Source organism: Crinia signifera, chromosome 6 (genome assembly GCF_055691185.1).
Source record: "Crinia signifera chromosome 6, ASM5569118v1, whole genome shotgun sequence".
Taxonomy (NCBI): Eukaryota; Metazoa; Chordata; class Amphibia; order Anura; family Myobatrachidae; genus Crinia; species Crinia signifera.
This window is the reverse complement of record NC_139222.1, coordinates 271,972,092-271,991,293: the sequence shown is the minus strand read 5'-3', so window position 1 is coordinate 271,991,293 and position 19,202 is coordinate 271,972,092. Positions and strand designations below refer to the sequence as shown.

Here is a 19,202-nt window from a genome sequence, read left to right as displayed (position 1 = left end):
ATGTATAATGGAGCATCATGGTGTGCGGCATATGTATAATGGGCATCACGGTGTGCGGCATATGTATAATGGGCATCACGGTGTGCGGCATATGTATAATGGGCATCACGGTGTGTGGCATATGTATAATGGAGCATCACGGTGTGTGGCATATGTATAATGGAGCATCATGGTGTGTGGCATATGTATAATGGGCATCACGGTGTGTGGCATATGTATAATGGGCATCACGGTGTGCGGCATATGTATAATGGGCATCACGGTGTGCAGCATATGTATAATGGGCATCACGGTGTGTGGCATATGTATAATGGAGCATCACGGTGTGTGGCATATGTATAATGGAGCATCATGGTGTGTGGCATATGTATAATGGAGTATCACTGTGGGATATGTATAATGGTGCATCACGGTGTGGGGCATTTGTATAACGGAGTATCACGTTGTTGGGCATATGTATAATGGGCATCGTGTGTGTGTGTGTGGAAAAAATGGGGGATGTAGCCTCGCAGGAGTTCCACGGTAGTAGCTGAACCTTCTAATTTTTGGCGCGTGCCTTCGGCACGCGCAGATGACTCTTCTCCTCTGCCTCCATTGTTGGGAGGTATGTTTTGGGGCATTACAGTTTGTGGCATTATGTGTAAAGGTCATTTTTTGGGATATTATGCAGATTTTTTATTTTTTTTTACTTTAGTAGCTCTTCGGGCGGTTTATTTTGTCGCGAGTAGCTCCCGACCCAAAAAAGGTTGGAGACCACTGCCCTAGTGGATGGTAGGGCATGAAATACCGCCTGTCGGCATATGTTGGCTAAAAAAACAGTGAAAAACCCATATCGACCTTTTGACGTGTTGACCTAACCCATGTCGACCTAGAACCACGTCGATCTAGTCCCATGTTAACCTAGACACCTGTCGACCTTCATCCATGTCGACCTAGAACCCTGTCGACCTAGTAGCCTGTCGGACTAGTGGTGTCGACCTAATGACTGTTGACCTAAGTGGGGTCGATAATTCGACCGTATCCCAATTATATACACACTACTTGACTACTCGCCCAGAAGTCGTGGAATTATTTGGGTAGTCCCTCAAACCCTCCGAAGAGTAGAAGAATAGAATATGAGTTATTGGGTCGACCAAACTAAGGTCAACATGCATTGGGTCAATCACTAAAGGTTGGCACAGCTTAGGGCAACACCTCAAAATCGTAAGCGACATGCTAAAGGTCAGCATAGTCTCAAGGTCGACACATGTATTAGGTCGACAGTTAAAAGGTTGACATGGGTCTTTCACTTTTTTTGTCTCGGATGTCGACATAGTACACCATATCTGTGACACGGTGCATCTCTATGCTCAGCACACTATTTTATTTTCACTCCACGCCCTAGTGCAGCGGTTCTCAAATTGTGGGTCCTGACCCCAAAGTGGGTCCCGACCAGTGGCGTAACTAGTTTTTCTGCGCCCCGACTGGGTAAAAAAAACACGGAGCAGAGGGGAGCCGGGGTACGGCGGGTGGGGTGGGGGTGTTTGTGTCTGTGAGACGTGTTTGTGTGTATGTGTTACCTCGGGCCACATCCGTCTGCGCCGGGTCCCGGCTCTCCCGTTTACTGCTGCTAATGAAAAAATGACACTTGGAAAATGGCTGCCCCCATACTGCAGACGAAAAACTGTCTGCAGAATGGGGGCAGCCATTTTCCAAGTGTCACCTTTTGGTATTAGAAGCGCTGCGGCTGCAGCAGTAGCCGGGACTCGGGAGAGCTGGGACCCGGTGCACATAAAAGCACCGGCGGCAGAAGACAACCATTGAGTAACAATAGTCCCGCAGCCCCCCCCGGTGCCCGCATACCCTCAGCGCCTCCCCACCACCGCGGGGGCTGCGGGACGATAGTTACGCCACTGGTCCCGACCACCAGGGCCGGTGCAAGGCACCGGAGCGCCCCAGGCGAGTCGGGCTGGGGGCGCCCCGGTGCCGGGGGGGGGGGGGGGAGTGGGTGGGTGGGTGGTGTGTGTGAGGTGTGGGGTGGTACCTGTCCTACCGGCGCTGTCTATTTCAATCTGGCGGCGGAGGCAGCGGGGGTCCCTGCAGTCTATTAAAAATCACGAGCGCTATCCGCCGGGCTATGCGGAAGCGCTTCTAGTGTGAAAACTCTGGCAGTACGCTGATTGGCTGAGATCAGCGTGCGCCGTGCTGCCAGAGTTTTCACACTAGAAGCGCTTCCGCATAGCCCGGCGGATAGCGCTCGTGATTTTTAATAGACTGCAGGGACCCCCGCTGCCTCCGCCGCCAGATTGAAATAGACAGCGCCGGTAGGACAGGTACCCGGGCGGCATTTTCCGCCCTCCAGTGGCCGGCGCCCTAGGCAAATGCCTAGGTTTGCCTAGTGGTGGCGCCGGCCCTGCCGACCACCTCCGCATGGGGTCACAACTCCATGTTGCTGACCATCAGACTAATGTGTTTGTTGAGGGGGGACAGGGGATAACTCATTAAGTAGACACCCTCTGCTTCCCTCTTCCATCCCCCTGTCACCCTTTTCCATCCCCTCATTATCCACTGCGTCCCTGTCACAATAGTTGTCACTTCACTTCACTGACCACACATGTGGCGGCCATTCTGTGGTAACTTGCTGGGGTCCTGTAATATTATTTACTGTCTGACGGGGTCCCAGAGCAAATGGTTTGAGAACCCCTGCCCTAGTGGATGGTAAGGCATCAGCGGCGTAACTATCAATTCGGCGCCCCCCGCCGATAATAAAACACGCCCCCCACCCCAACACCATCACCACTCCGGACGCCCATGCCCCCCCCATCCCCCGCATACTTACCTGTATTCGCTGCGCTGGTCCCGGCTCCCATCCTGGCTTCATTCTGATATGAAACACGGACCATCACAAAATGGCCGCCCCCATACAGCAGACAGTTTCAGAGAACATGCTGCTATATGGGGGCGGACATTTTATGATGGTCCGTCGCAATAGCAGAATGAAGCCATGGGAGCCGGGACACCACAGCAAATATAGGTAATGCTGCGGGGGATGGGACATTATAGCACCGCAGCCCCCCGGCGCCCGCACTTACCCAGCGCCTCCCCGCGACCGCGGGGGCTGCGGTGCTGTAGTTACGCCACTGTAAGGCATGAAATAGCACCTGTCGGCACGTCGGCTAAAAAAAAAAGAAGTGAAAAACCCCATGTTGACCTTTTGACTGTTTGCACTGTCGACCTAAACCGCGTACCGAAGGATATCCAGCATCCCGTATTACTTGCAAGTGCAGTGGGCAGGATGGAGAGATAGTACGGGGATTCTCCGGTACATATGGAGGGGGTGGAGCCACATTTATGCAAATTGTGTAACTCTAGCCCCACCCACTTAAACCACAAATCCTGACATTCTGACCGGCAGCAGAGGCGGGGCCTATTGATGTGTGAGTTGCTGTTAAGCACTAATAAGGTGAATATGTATATAAATGCATTGACTTCATCAAAAGAAAAATATTAACTTTTGCATTATCTACTACTGTGTAAATGATAAGACCTTAACTTAACATATTTGCAGAATAAGGTAGAGTACAGTATACTCATTATCTACTGATTACTTGGGCAGCTGAGCAGAACAGCGGGCAACTCTGTCATTGTGTAGAAAATGCGTAAACGGGGGCAACCAACCTAATTGGAAGCGTACAGAGCGGCTGGAAGCAGCTTAGTAGAACCAGCGGTTTATTCGGTAACAACCATTTATAACAATGTCAGTTGATTTAAATGAGCAAGTTTGATATTTCTCAGTCAATAATAAATACGTGTGTGATGGAATCTGCGGGAGGCCCAGTGCCGCCCACAGTCTCCTATTCATTTTAGAGTGATTTATAAAAGCTTAAATATATAAAAAGACTCATTACCGCTCACTTTTCAGAACATAAACACATTTGTCTTTCTTACAGTATTCCCACAAGAACAAAATGTTTTTTTTTTTTTTTTTCACATACAGTAAATCACTTTGGAAAGCTATATGAATTATGAATCAGCTTAGTCATTTTCTTTTTTTCCCCCTTTGTTCCCTTCTGTAGACTACGATCGCTGGTTGGCAATTCTTCAGATTTGTACCCCTAGTATAATGCGGCAATCATGGCAACAGAGTATCATAGTACATGATTTATTGAGCAGAGAGGTTTAGGAATGAACCTCTGAGCTCGGTTTTAACTGTGACATCCTTCCCCCTCCTTCTCTCCACCCTCTGGCAGTCATTGGGGCAGATTCAATTAGCCACAGGGCACATGCATTACTTTGGTTTAACTCCCGGTTTAAGTGCGCTAATTATTATAGATGAGGAAGCACATTGTTATTTATTTATATTCATTTCATTATAAAGCACAAGCTTTTTACATTGTCCTGTACAGGTGAACGTCTGTCCCCCACCCATAAAAATGACCACTCCCTGACAGGGCTGGTGTAATGCACCGCAGAGCCCCAGGCGCCCTGACGCTCACCTGCTCCCGGGGTGCTGATGCGGCGCCCGCCGCAGAGTCCAGGGAAAGGGGGGGGTGAAGGGGTGGAGTTTGAAGTGCCGGCCACCGCCGCAGAGTCCGGGGAGGGGCGATGTCGCCGAGTCCAAGGAGGGGGAGAGATGTGGCCACTGCTGCCGAGTCCAGGGGGGAGGGGGGATGCGGCAGCCAAACCCGGGGCCAAGGGACGGAGGGAGGGGGGTTAAGTGTGGGGCACTGCTCATCTGGCTCCAAGTGGGGGGGGGCTGCTTCCATGCCGCTCTCCAGTGTCCAGCACCCCAGGCAAATGCCTAAAGCTGCCTTGTGGTGGTGCCGGCCCTGCTCCCTGACAAAAACTAATTGCCGGTATCACTCCCACACATACATTTTTTTGAACACATGAGAGGGGATCTGTAGCATAGAGCATGGAGAGCGATACTGTACTGACCAACAGTGGCAAACACAGGATTTTTAGAGGGGGGTTTCCAAATGTAATCCAAGAACTCCCACTCTGCAGTACACTGGAGTAAGCATGGGAATCTGTGGGAATGGTAAAAGCCCTAAAAATTGGTCTTTTTTTATACACTGTATACAGTATGGAATACAGTGTTAATATTAAACCACTGATCGCCTGATGCCCCTCACCACTCAACACCTTGAACCCCGTGACCTGTCTCCTCCCAATTCTTTCCCCTTTTGTAACCTTCCCCTTGTACCTAAAATAAACATTCGGAGTCAAGTCATTTTGGCGAATTAATTGGTCACAATTTATTAACTTGTTTACAAATTTTCTGTTACTTAATTTGGGTGGCAAAGATAGCACTGCGGTCCACCAGCCCCTTATCAACTGAATCATGTAACCGCCTGGGAGACCGGGATCCCCCTCTCGCAACTGACGACCTGTACCCGTGGGTGATCCCATTTTGCCCCCCAACGCCAGGCCTGACGCCCTCCGTTGGCTGGCCCGCAGTACTTCCGCCAATGCTAGGTCCTAGGACCGTAGCCCGCCACCCAACCGTGACCCTGCCTCACCCTGGGACCTACTCTATTCTGGTTTCCTGTCCCCTGATGCCTGCTGGTGTCCTAGTCCCCCGTTTACTCGCTGCCCAGAAATTTCTTGCTTGTTGCCGTGGTAATCTGGGTTGGGTTATGAGATGCGCAGATGGGTGTTAGTTGGGTGTAACATTTCCTTCATTGACCGTATATACTTTTTGTAGCTTGCCGATTGCCATCTGCCAACGCCTTTGATGGTTTTCTCTGAGCACCCTGCTTCGGATGCCGCCGTGGCTGCTCCAATTCTAAAAGAGTATGTGCCATAATCCTTTTCTTTCCTGCCGCTTGTTACCACGCAGCGTTTGAACAATGTTCTGAACTGGTAAATGGTGAGTGGAGTTGCGTCTGCATGATCTAGGAATGATGTGCCCTCCCTTGTTCTGTGTGCCAAGAAGTCTTTTACCCGCTTGACTGGGCATGTTGTTGGGTTGCTTCCAGGGCCGGTGCTAGGGTGTCCAGCGCCCTCCTGCAAACCATAAATTTTGCGCCCTTTCACATCGCCATTGCAACAAGCTGCAACCTGATTGTGGGAGCGTATGCAACATGCGATCCTATGGAGGATCTCGGGTGCATGTACATGTATACATACACCATCTCAGTGCTGTGTCCGCAAAATGTTGCAGGCACTAAAAGGTGCCCATACACGCTGCGAGAATCGCATACGTTATGTGCTAGATCGCATCGCGTGGCAAACATGCAATGTGTGTGCGATGCAATCCGAAAGCAGTATGTGCAGCAGGAGCGCACATCGCATTGCACGTTGCTGTTGCAGTGTGTATGGCCACCATTAGGCACATAACCCAACCCATTATTAAAAAAGTGTCTAAATTAATATAAAAAAAAATCTACAATTATTTAAAAAATTGTTATAAACATGTAAAATAAAAGACTCACTGTTCTTTTGCTGTTTAACACTTGTGCAGTCCCTCCTCTTCTATCTGCGTAGGCAGGACGCTGAGGACACCATTACACTCCTCCCGTGACTGAGGGGGGAAAGGAGGGGAGAGGAGGAGATGGAAGAAGAGGAGAGGAGATAGAGGGGGTGAGTGTTGAGGACTGGCAGTGGCACTGGCACAGCACACTGAGAAGAGGGAAGGAAGGGCGGCGCTGCTGCCTGTTCGTCATTTGTTTGACAATTGACAGGCGCAGGGAGCAATGGGTAGGGGGCGGATCCGGACATGACATGTCATCCAGGCATTCACAGACAGCGCAAGTGTCTGTGATGAAGAGGGGGCAGGTCACAGGAGGAGGACAGTGTGTGCGTGATGCAGGGAGCCGCCCGCCCGCTGTCAGACAGGAACTGCGGGCGGCGTGCAGGAGGCAGTGCTGGGCAGCTTAAGCAGAGCAGGGAGGCGCCTTTTCAGCATGGCGCCTCCCTGCTTTGCAGGAGCTGCTGAGTGGGTAGCGCCGGCCCTGGTCCAGGCTTTAGCACAGATGGTTTAATCAGAATCCCTCAGATACTAATTACTGTAAGTCACCTGTGCTCAAGCTGGATATCTACAAACCCTGCAAATTGACGTAAAAATCATCAAAAAAAACCCCACCCGTTTTTCACATTATTTTAGCAAAAAAAATTTTTCATCATTGCTATTTGCCGTTCTGGAGCAGTGAAGAGGTCGAAATTAGAACTACAAAAAAGTTTTTATTTGTGGTGTTCTAAGAAAACAATCCTGATTGCTTTTTGTTCGCTTTCTTGGAATTTCAATTACTTCAAACGTCTATAAAAAGCCGTCAGCCGTCAGCAGAGGGATGGACAGTTTATTATCTAATGCCAGTAAACAAGGCTGGTAACTATGGCAACTGTCCCAGGGGCTGACTCACATGCTTCTGAAAGGCAATAATGCGGGCTCCCTGCGCCAACCACAGGTTCTATTCTCCCTTTATGGGGGTCGTGGACCCCCACAAGCCCCTGTAAATCGGGATACCTATTTTTGGGCATTTTACAGTTGGGATTACGATGTCGGAATCCCGACTGCCGGAGCGTCATCTGGCACCCGCTTTCCTTGTAGTTGTGGGAGACTCACATTTTTTTTGGGTAGTACCCAGCACTCCTGCAGGAGAAAGCAGATTTCCCACAACCCACCCACTTCGCAGTGCAGAGGTGAAACTACCATTGTGGCAGCAGGTGCAGTGCACTGGGGCCCCCTGAGGACTAAGGGGCCCACTGCTGATCCTGTCACCCCCTTCTCACCCGCTGTTTTTACCTATCACACTGACTCATCCTGCCTCTCCCTGTTACCCTCTACCTCTCCCTTTCACCCATTGCAGTGCTGCATATTGTGAACTTGTATTCGGGTGGAGGAGGGGGGCCAAATTACATTTTTTTCACCTGGGTTTACCACCTACAAATCTACAAATTGTGCCACTGCTGCAGTGGGCAAGATGAAGAGATAATGGGCAGGATGCTCTAATGCAAAAATGTGGTAACCCCCCCCCCCCCCCGTTTTTACTGCATTTTAATATGCAGGAAAAGCTGCATGCTGGGTTTTCGCTGCGGGTGGTATCGCCAGCAAAAGCTGGCAATACCCCATAGAAGCCTATGGGCTTCTTAACATGACCCAGTGCCCCACATTGACCCCCACTGCCCCGCACCAACCCCGGCCGATCCCCACAGACCCCAGCCGACCCCCCTCACCTGTGTCCGGGCAGCACAGTGCTGTGCTGCCTGGACCAGTGACCTCCTCCTCCCCGACTCCTCCCCCCTATCCCTACTGGCTGGTTCGCAAAGGTCAAAAGGTCAACAGAACAATGGTCGACACATGAAAACGTTGACATGAGTTTTTCATGATTTTTTTAATTTTTGGGGGACTTTTTCATAAGTGCCACTTACCTACATGCCCGTTGTCAGCGGTATGTTGCTCAATGCCAGGGGATACATGCTTTTTGCCAGCAGTTTCATTCTCGTTGCCATAAGGGATTACATGCTCGTTGCCAGGGGGACTTTACATGTTCATTGCTAGGGGAAATGACATGCTTGTTGCTATGGAGGGTTACATGCTGGTTGCCAGGGGGATTTACTGTATATGCTTTTGTCAGGGGCAAGGGGGGTTTGCATGCTTGCTACCAAGGGGACTTACATGCTTGTGGCCAAGGGGTCTCACTTGCTCGTTGCCAAGGGGGTTTCCTTTCAAACAGCATGCCAGCGCTACCGGAATCCGCACTTCCGGGTAGCACTGGACGAGCTGCGCTCCTCCGACAGACACTAGAGGTATGGCAGTACCTCTAGGGTTTGTCTCCTACAAGGCGGAGGCCATTTTTGGAGGGGCCATTGCCATAGAGACACAATGGGAGGCCGGGAAGCCTGCATGTTGCAGGCTGAATCTGGCTGCGGCAACGTGCACATTGTCCGGTGCACTGCAGTTCAAACGGAGCCTCCTAGCTGCCCCCCTCTAGCTCACCGGGTGAGTCATCCGCCAGTAGCATAGCGGAAAGCTATTGACTACCCAGCGGCGAATGATGAGTATTAGGCCCCGCATTGCTTTTAAAGTGGGTGGGGTCATAAATCAAAGGGGCCCACTGGATTATTCCCCGCTTCCCTGCTGGACCAGTCCGAGCCTGAGCGGAGAACATGGCTTTCTAGGCATTTCCTGTAGAATAATAAATCATCATTCCTGGTGGGTGTAAGTCAGTGTACTGTACACATTCACTTATTAGTGCATTAGCTCGGTTCAAAAGTGTCATCCTGATCCCATCTCTCTCCTCTCAGTACAGTAATACTGAATATTCCCGGAGGGTGATCTGGGGAATCTGTCGCCCCCGCCGCCCCCGCCCCCCCTCCCTCCCTCCCTCCCTCTCGTAGTAGCATTACTAGTGTTTGGCTCTAAAAGATAATAAATCAACATGAATAATGTGATGCGGATAATGGCCAAGTCTGAATATCATGTGTACCGTACCCTGGAGTGAGCTTCACAATAATGAGTCAATTACCACAAATAACTGTACGACATATAGCGTATGTCACTGTCACGTAATGAAAACGTCTGCCTAGCGTAGTCAGTGTAGTGTCCCCGTTAGGCAGCTAGTCACCGTACTGGCCACGGGAGCTGCAGCTCTGTCCTCGGCATTCCTGGCAAGCCTAGTGAGCACCTTTCACACAGCGCCGGTAACCGCCAGATCCCCTGCGCTGGCGGACGCCGGCGGAGAGGGAATCATGCGGGCACCGGAGGAGAGGCGCTCCATCTGTCTGAGATGCGTCTGAGGTGCATCTCAGTAATTATTGCGGCAGGGTACGGCAACCTTGCCTGTGTCCGCTTCAGGGAGACGGACAGGGTTAGGGGTTTGGTAGCGTGTGTGTCTCCTGCACAAAGGGGAGGTGCCCATTTCAAACCTCCACTATCCACACCAGCCCGAAGCGTGGGGACCATAGTGAGCTCCGCAAGGGGAGGCAGTACGCGTGGAGTTGTTTTGATAAAGTGTGGCGAGCACAGCGAGCCCCGCGAGGGGACACAGATTACTTGATGTATATTCTGAGTCCCCTCGCGGGGCCCGCTATGCTCGCCACGCTTCAGGCTCATTGGCTCGCTGCACTTGCCACGCTTTATAAGATGAACTCCATGCTGACGTGGATAGTGGGCATATGAACAGGTCGGGAGGATGCGTACCGTGTCCCCTTGCAGGACTCGCTACACTCGCCACACTTCGGGCTGGCGTGGATAGTGGGGGTGTTCAGGAACACATTCACACCTGTCATGTCAGGCAGGTTTAAATGGTCAATAGTTCCCACACAATGTAATAAGCGCTGACTGACTACGCTAACTATGTAACGCTGACTGACTACGCTAACTGACTACGCTAACTACGCAAGCTCCGGCTGCCCGCGGACGTGCGGGAACACGACGCTGATACTGACAGGGACGCCTGACTGACTACACTAACTACGCAAGCTCCGGCTGCCCGCGGACGTGCGGGAACACGACGCTGATACTGACAGGGACGCCTGACTGACTACACTAACTACGCAAGCTCCGGCTGCCCGCGGACGTGCGGGAACACGACGCTGATACTGACAGGGACGCCTGACTGACTACACTAACTACGCAAGCTCCGGCTGCCCGCGGACGTGCGGGAACACGACGCTGATACTGACAGGGACGCCTGACTGACTACACTAACTACACAAGCTCCGGCTGCCCGCGGACGTGCGGGAACACGACGCTGATACTGACAGGGACGCCTGACTGACTACGCTAACTACGCAAGCTCCGGCTGCCTGCGGACGGGTAGGAACATGACGCTGATCCTGACAGGGATGCTGACTACGCTGCCTACACTGGCTGCAGGAACACTATGCTGATTCTGACAGGGACGCTACGCTAACTACGTAACTGCCGCCATGAAATTACACAAGTACCGGGCTTTATGTTCCACAGACACTGTGATGCAGAGGCTGGTATTCAGAATCATTCATTGATTGGGCATAAAAAGCACTATCAATAAAAGCACCTGTTTAAGCCGCCCAAAATAGCATAATTATCCGAATACAGGGCAATATGAATCATTTCTTCTTTTATTGTTACAGCAATAAATGAATCTCTCATCAATGCAGTTTATCATATGTCTGCCCAGGCTGATGAGTAACACTGGCCCGGAGTGATAAGAGCGACCCTGTGCTTTGCTGGACCAGTCTGTGCCAAAAATAGGTCGTATAAATATCCTAATATCCTGAGTCTGAATTTCATCCGTGACATCTTTTAGATTACAGTCTTGAAACATTACACATACTACAGGGATCCTTGTTAAAGATGGCACTTACCCCATAATAGGGCCAAGTTGACAGGAACTTGTGTGATAAATATAGCTTCAAGTCTGTTCTGAATAAATTAAATGAATTATGAATATTCAACAATGAGAGTAAAACATGATGCAACATACCAGCTGCAATATGTTTCCTCGCAGTGGCATAAAAAAGCTGACTCCTCCGTAGTGATAGGAGACAGATGCTGCAGTGTGACATTAACCCGCAGCACTCTGCTCCTGTTACTGAGAAGGAGCTGAGAGTGCTGGAAGAGTCTATGGCGGCAGAGGCTCCCCCACACTGTGAAGTGACGCTCCCTTTAGTGATGCCAGTGGTGCTCCTGTGAGACCACACCCCTTTATGCAAAGTCCCACCCCCTTTCCAATCATGCACGCCAAAGGCACAAAAGCACCCTTGTCCCATCACTCTTTTCTGGTTCTTTTTTTTTCAAGGAGATTTATCAAACTTTCTAATGAGAAAAAGTGGAGATCTTACTGGTAGCAACCAATTACTGTTGCTATTGGTAACTTCTCCAATTTTTCTCTAGAAGGTTTGCTATAGCTCCCGAATCAATAATTTTGTCTGGGCATTGTTATGTGAAATTCAATTAAATACAGTTGCAGGAACAAAATACATGTATTAATTCAATTTAATTAAAACCAAACATTTGTTGATTTCCCATTTAATATATCCTATGGGAGCCTGCAGACTGACTGCAGTGTCCCATGGATGGGGGGAGCAGGGGGATCCTTTGATCACCCACTGCCCGGGGAGTCATGAGCACGCCCCCAAAATACTTAAAACAAGGTTGTGTCACGAGGCCCTGCCCACATAACTAAGACCACACCCATTCCCACAGCCACACCCCTTTTTTGTGACAGTCCCGATCTACCAGAGCCAAAAGTTGGGAGGTGTGCAATAATAATAATAGCTACAGTATCAGTTTGAGGGATCAACATGCATTCAGCCAATTAGAAGTGGTCGCAAGTGATCCGCCTCCTGTGTATATGTCCATACTGTAATTTGCCAATGCTTGCACCCCAGCCCTTCCCCGTTTCACCTCTCTGAGTGTAAGCGTAGGCGCAAAATGCAACCAAATGTATATAGATACGAACCTGTGCTCAAAAGGTCGACATTCGTTTTTCTATTCTTTTCTCCTGGATGTCGACGTACGTCAACATGGACACCGTAACAATGTACCGCATCTCCTTTCATGGCTCGATGCGCTTGGCACACTATAATGTACTCCCTCCATGCCCTAGCGGATGGTAGGGTATGAGATACCACCTGACGGCACAAGTCGGCTACAAGAGAACTCATTTCATGACGACAGTTAGACTATTGTCCTTCCATTTGTCGACCTAACGCTTGTGTCAATCTTCTGTCCCTGTCGACCTTAACCACCTTAACCATGTCTACCTATTTTATGTGTCGACATAAGCCCCGTCGACCTTTAGTGATCGGCCTAATGTATGTTGTCCTTCATAGTGCATACCTCCCAACAGTCCCGATTTTATCGGGACAGTCCCGATTGTCAGGGCCTGTCCCGCTGTCCCACCCGCGGGCGGCAGTGTCCCGCGGTGTGGGGGGGCTGTTGGGAGTCCCCCCTGTCAGCTGCTAAGCAGGGGGAAATAAACGCTGTGCGCATGCGCACAGCGTCTATTCCCGCAGCCAGGGGGCTGGGGGCATGGCTAGAGGCTCACAGAGCCTCTGGGTCATGCCCCCATAGCGGCAAAATGGGGGCGTGGCCTCGCGGAAGAGCCACGAGTATAGGCCACGCCCCAAATTAGGCCACCCCCAAAAAATAGGCCACGCCCCAAATTAGGCCACCCCCGCCTGCTGAAGTGACAAAGTTGGGAGGTATGATAGTGTCTACTTGGCGACCGTACTCTCTCTACTGTGCATGAGTAACATAGGGATAATCACAAAGAAATATAAATGTGCGATAAATGTATAACCAAATTGTAGTCATCGCCGTAACAAAAGGACTTCCAAGAATTTTCAGCTCTAAAACATAACCTGTACGGCGCAATATAGTAAGTCTCATATAGCAGTACCCTATGGGAGCATCTCCAGTAATTACAGTATACAGTGGTCCTTTCTTCCAGCAGCTGTATCGGCAGATAATTACCATCACTTGAAGCCTAAACGAAGGACACATCTTCATGCCAGAGAAGGCAGTGTACCTTCCACTCAGAACTTAATGTATTAAGAACGATAAAAGCTGATTTAACATGCAAACCTGTGTTCTGCAAATAAAATATTATACTGTGGCAGACAAAGTCTGCGCTAAGAAAAGGATTTTCTCCAACAAATAGTACCCCGTTACATTTACAGAATACTAAAATGATTTGCGGCATTTATTTGCAGGATAAAATCCATTTGAGCAGGGGATAGCCACAAATCATATATTCTATTGATGTATCCAGGGGAGGGAGACAGGGGAGCGAGTTTCATTCACAAAAAGCAGCCCCCCCCCATTAAAACCTATGCGGTCTACTGTTTCATTAAATTTACCAACTAAGACCCCTATGGTTAATGTCATCTGAATATAGTGTTATAGGCTACGGGGTATAGAAGGGGAGAGGGGTTCATAGCATCCCCCTAGATACTCTACCCTCACACTTGTGCGCCGTAACGAGCCCCCTCCCCTGTATGTGTATACATTAATACATGTTGATGGAACTTAATTAAATATTGATTTAAATAGCAGAGGCATACAATCATAAATATTGGGTGTGTTTTATAGGTAAATAAGAGTAAATGCAAAATCAGGCTGGTTTGCAGTAAATATCATTGCCCTTTTAAATCGGGTGCCAGATGACGCTCCGACAGTCAGTATCCCGACGTCGGAATCCCGACTGCCGGTGCTCTGGCAGGGAGGATCCTGACTCACAGGGCCTATTCTCCCTTGTGGGGGTCCGCAACCCCCATAGAGGGAGAATAGAACCTGTGGCGAGCGCAGCGACCTGCCGAGCCTGCAAGGGACTTCTTTGCGCTCGGCCTCTTGTCGGAGCACCGGCAGTCGGGATTCTGACATCGGGATACTGACCATTGGGATCGGGATTCCGACGTCGGGACCCCCCCTGTCAGACCACCATACCACACCCTTTAAATCAGGCAGGCAAAATTGAAGGTTTTGAAAATACACTGCTTAGTAACAGTATACCAATGCATACCTTGCCCCTGGCCCTACCTAAGTTAGGGGGTTATACTGATTCACTCGGAAAGGCACAATCACTCTCTAATGGAAAAAACCATATGCACTGCAGGTGGGGCTGATGTTACATGTGAGAGAGTTAGATTTGAGTGTTTTATTGTTTCTGTGCAGGGTAAATACTGGCTGCTTTATTTTTACACCGCAATATAGATATCAGTTTAAAGTAAACCCCCACCCAAATCTAACTCTCTCTGCACATGTTACATCTGCCCCACCTGCAGTGCATATGGTTTTGTCCATTAGAGAGTGATTGTGCCTTTCCGAGTGAATCAGAATAACCCCCTTAGCCCTACCTTCTAGCAGTCCAACCCCTCCCTTTCCCTCCCTACAGCCCAACCTTCTCCCCCCCTGCAGCCTAACCCCAACCTTTCCCTCCCTATAGCCCAACCTCAACCTTTCCCTCCCTACAGCCCAACCTTTCCCCCCCTACAGCCCAACCTCAACCTTTCCCTCCCTACAGCCCAACCTTTCCCCCCCCCCTGCAGCCTAACCCCAACCTTTCCCTCCCTGCAGCCTAATCCTAACCTTTCCCTCCCTGCAGCCTAATCCTAACCTTTCCCTCCCCACAGCCTAACCCTAATCTTCCCATTACTGCAGCCTAACCCTAAACTCCCCTCCCTGCAGCCTAACTCTTATCTCCCCTCCCTGCAGCCTAACCCTAATCTCCCCTCCCTGCAGCCTAACCCTAACCTTCCCCTCCCTGCAACCTAACCCTAACCTCCTCTCCCTGCAGCCTATCCCTAACCTCCCCTCCCTGCAGCCTAACCCTAACCTTCCCCTCCCTGCAACCTAACCCTAACCTCCCCTCCCTGCAGCCTAATCCTAAACTTTCCCTCTCTGCAGCCTAACGCTAACCTTCCCCTCCCTGCAGCCTAACCCTAACCTCCCCTCCCTGCAGCCTAACGCTAACCTTCCTCTCCTTGCAGCCTAACCCTAACCTTCCCTCCCTACAGCCCAACCTCAACCTTTTCCTCCCTGCAGCCTAATCCTAACCTTTCCCTCCCTACAACCTGACCCTAACCTTTCCCTCCCCACAACCTAACCCTAATCTTCCCTTCACTGCAGCCTGACCCTAACCTCCCCTCCCTGCAGCCTAACTCTAATCTCCCCTCCCTGCAGCCTAACCCTAATCTCCCCTCCCTGCAGCCTAACCATAATCTCCTCTCCCTACAGCCTAACCCTAACCTCCTCTCCCTGCAGCCTAACCCTAACTTCCCCTCCCTGCAGCCTAACCATAATCTCCTCTCCCTGCAGCCTAATCCTAACATCCTCTCCCTGCAGCCTAACGCTAACCTTTCCCTCCCTGCAGCCTAACCCTAAACTTTCCCTCTCTGCAGCCTAACCCTAACCTTCCCCTCCCTGCAGCCTAACCCTAAACTTTCCCTCCCTGCAGCCTAACCCTAACCTTTCCCTCTCTGCAGCCTAACCCTAACCTCCTCTCCCTGCAGCCTAACCCTAAACTTTCCCTCCCTGCAGCCTAACCCTAACCTTTCCCTCTCTGCAGCCTAACCCTAACCTCCTCTCCCCGCAGCCTAACCCTAACCTCCCCTCCCTGAAGCCTAACCCTAACCTCCCCTCCCTGCAGCCTAACCCTAACCTCCCCTCCCCGCAACCTAACCCTAACCTCCCCTCCCCGCAACCTAACCCTAACCTCCCTTCCCTGCAGCCTAACCCTAAACTTTCCCTCTCTGCAGCCTAACCCTAAACTTTCCCTCCCTGCAGCCTAACCCTAAACTTTCCCTCTCTGCAGCCTAACCCTAACCTTTCCCTCCCTGCAGCCTAACCCTAACCTCCTCTCCCTGCAGCCTAACCCTAAACTTTCCCTCTCTGCAGCCTAACCCTAACCTCCTCTCCCTGCAGCCTAACCCTAAACTTTCCCTCTCTGCAGCCTAACCCTAACCTCCTCTCCCTGCAGCCTAACCCTAACCTTTCCCTCTCTACAGCCTAACCCTAACCTCCCCTCCCTACAGCCTAACCCTAACCTTTCCCTCTCTGCAGCCTAACCCTAACCTCCTCTCCCCGCAGCCTAACCCTAACCTCCCCTCCCTGAAGCCTAACCCTAACCTCCCCTCCCTGCAGCCTAACCCTAACCTCCTCTCCCTGCAACCTAACCCTAACCTCCCTTCCCTGCAGCCTAACCCTAACCTCCCCTCCCTGCAGCCTAACCCTAACCTCCCCTCCCCGCAACCTAACCCTAACCTCCCCTCCCCGCAACCTAACCCTAACCTCCCTTCCCTGCAGCCTAACCCTAAACTTTCCCTCTCTGCAGCCTAACCCTAAACTTTCCCTCCCTGCAGCCTAACCCTAAACTTTCCCTCTCTGCAGCCTAACCCTAACCTTTCCCTCCCTGCAGCCTAACCCTAACCTCCTCTCCCTGCAGCCTAACCCTAAACTTTCCCTCTCTGCAGCCTAACCCTAACCTCCTCTCCCTGCAGCCTAACCCTAAACTTTCCCTCTCTGCAGCCTAACCCTAACCTCCTCTCCCTGCAGCCTAACCCTAACCTTTCCCTCTCTACAGCCTAACCCTAACCTCCCCTCCCTACAGCCTAACCCTAACCTTTCCCTCTCTGCAGCCTAACCCTAACCTCCTCTCCCCGCAGCCTAACCCTAACCTCCCCTCCCTGCAACCTAACCCTAACCTCCCTTCCCTGCAGCCTAACCCTAACCTCCCCTCCCTGCAGCCTAACCCTAACCTCCCCTCCCCGCAACCTAACCCTAACCTCCCCTCCCCGCAACCTAACCCTAACCTCCCTTCCCTGCAGCCTAACCCTAAACTTTCCCTCTCTGCAGCCTAACCCTAAACTTTCCCTCCCTGCAGCCTAACCCTAAACTTTCCCTCTCTGCAGCCTAACCCTAACCTTTCCCTCTCTGCAGCCTAACCCTAACCTCCTCTCCCTGCAGCCTAACCCTAAACTTTCCCTCTCTGCAGCCTAACCCTAACCTCCTCTCCCTGCAGCCTAACCCTAAACTTTCCCTCTCTGCAGCCTAACCCTAACCTCCTCTCCCTGCAGCCTAACCCTAACCTTTCCCTCTCTACAGCCTAACCCTAACCTCCCCTCCCTACAGCCTAACCCTAACCTTTCACTCTCTGCAGCCTAACCCTAACCTCCTCTCCCCGCAGCCTAACCCTAACCTCCCCTCCCTGAAGCCTAACCCTAACCTCCCCTCCCTGCAGCCTAACCCTAACCTCCTCTCCCTGCAACCTAACCCTAACCTCCCTTCCCTGCAGCCTAAACCTAACCTTCCCCTCCCTGCAACCTAACCCTAACCTCCCCTCCCTGCAGCCTAAACCTAACATTTCCCTCCCTGCAACCTAAACCTAACATTTCCCTCCCTGCAGCCTAACCCTAACCTCCCCTCCCTGCAGCCTAACCATAATCTCCTCTCCCTACAGCCTAACCCTAACCTTCCCCTCCATGCAACTTAACCCTAACCTCCCCTCCCTGCAGCCTAACCCTAACCTTTCCCTCCCTGCAGCCTAACCCTAACCTTTCCCTCCCTACAGCCCAACCTCAGCCTTTCCCTCCCTGCAGCCTAATCCTAACCTTTCCCTCCCTACAGCCCAACCTCAACCTTTCCCTCCCTGCAGCCTTATCCTAACAGTTCCCTCCCTACAGCCCAACCTCAACCCTTCCTGCAGCCTAACCCTAACCTTTCCCTCCCCACAACCTAACCCTAACCTTTCCCTCCCCACAACCTAACCCTAACCTTCCCCTCCCTGCTGCCTAACCCTAACCTTTCCCTCCCTGCAGCCTAACACTAACCTCCCCTCCCTGCAGCCTAACCCTAACATTTCCCTCCCTGCAGCCTAACCTTCTCCTCCCTGCTGCCTAACCCTAACCTCCCCTCCCTGCAACCTAACCCTAACCTCCCCTCCCTGCAACCTAACCCTAATCTCACCTCCCTGCAACCTAACCCTAACCTCCCCTCCCTGCAGCCCAACCCCAACCTTTCCCTCCTTGCAGCCTAATCCTAACCTTTCCCTCCCTTACACCTAACCTTCCCCTCCCTGCAACCTAACCTTCCCCTCCCTGCAACCTAACCTTCCCCTCCCTAGTCCCCCCACTGGTGCCTATACCCTCTTCCCTGGCCGCACATGCGAAAGCTAGCCCGCATACTTACCTATTGAGATACCGGCTGCCGGAATTCTGGCGTCCGCATCTTGATCTATTCCAAGTTCTCGCGTCGGTGTTCTTTTTTTGCAGTCAGGATATCGGGATCAGTATATGAAAAGCCGCCATCCTGACTGCTGGGATGTTAACCGGATCCCGTAAATATACCCCTTTATCTATTAACAAGAATATGTACAAATACCATAATTCTACCAATATCTGGCTATAATAGTAGGTAGTAATCAGAGAGAAATAACAGGAAAAAAACATTTTTTAAACCATAAAAATATTTCTGGGGGTCTTATCCCTGTGTTTGAGATGTCATGAAGAGGCTAAGACATTAGCCAGCCAAGATGATACAAAATGGATTTATGAATGATTACAATGATGAATAAGATGCTACAAGAAATGCATTGTGCCTTACTTTAAGCTGAATCCCAGAGGTGGTGCTGTGCTGTTGGGAGATCCGCTGAAACATAGACTGCTCTCTTCAGCCGTCGCTCTCAGAATAAATGCCTTTACTACATGAGGTGGTGACAGGGTAGATGTGGGAGGCTGCTACATTTTACTAGGAGACTTCTAGAGTGTAAGCTCCGATGCTACTTATACAAACT

At 51.1% G+C, this 19,202-nt stretch overlaps 1 protein-coding gene and 1 long non-coding RNA gene across 4 annotated transcripts in view; one reads left to right on the top strand and one right to left on the bottom strand.

Moving 5' to 3' along the window:
- LOC146009343 (uncharacterized) overlaps positions 1-19,202 on the top strand; it is a 126,172-nt gene that overhangs the window by 1,387 nt on the left and 105,583 nt on the right. The window lies entirely within an intron of this gene.
- LOC146009342 (neurotensin receptor type 1-like) overlaps positions 1-19,202 on the bottom strand; it is a 32,147-nt gene that overhangs the window by 12,677 nt on the left and 268 nt on the right. The window contains exon 1 of one of the 2 annotated variants that reach the window (XM_083149610.1): positions 19,013-19,198. The exons of the other annotated variant lie outside the window; for it this stretch is intronic. The gene's annotated coding sequence lies outside the window, so the exon portion shown is untranslated. Of the gene's footprint in view, positions 1-19,012; positions 19,199-19,202 lie in introns of those variants that run through there. 2 annotated transcript variants of the gene reach the window in all.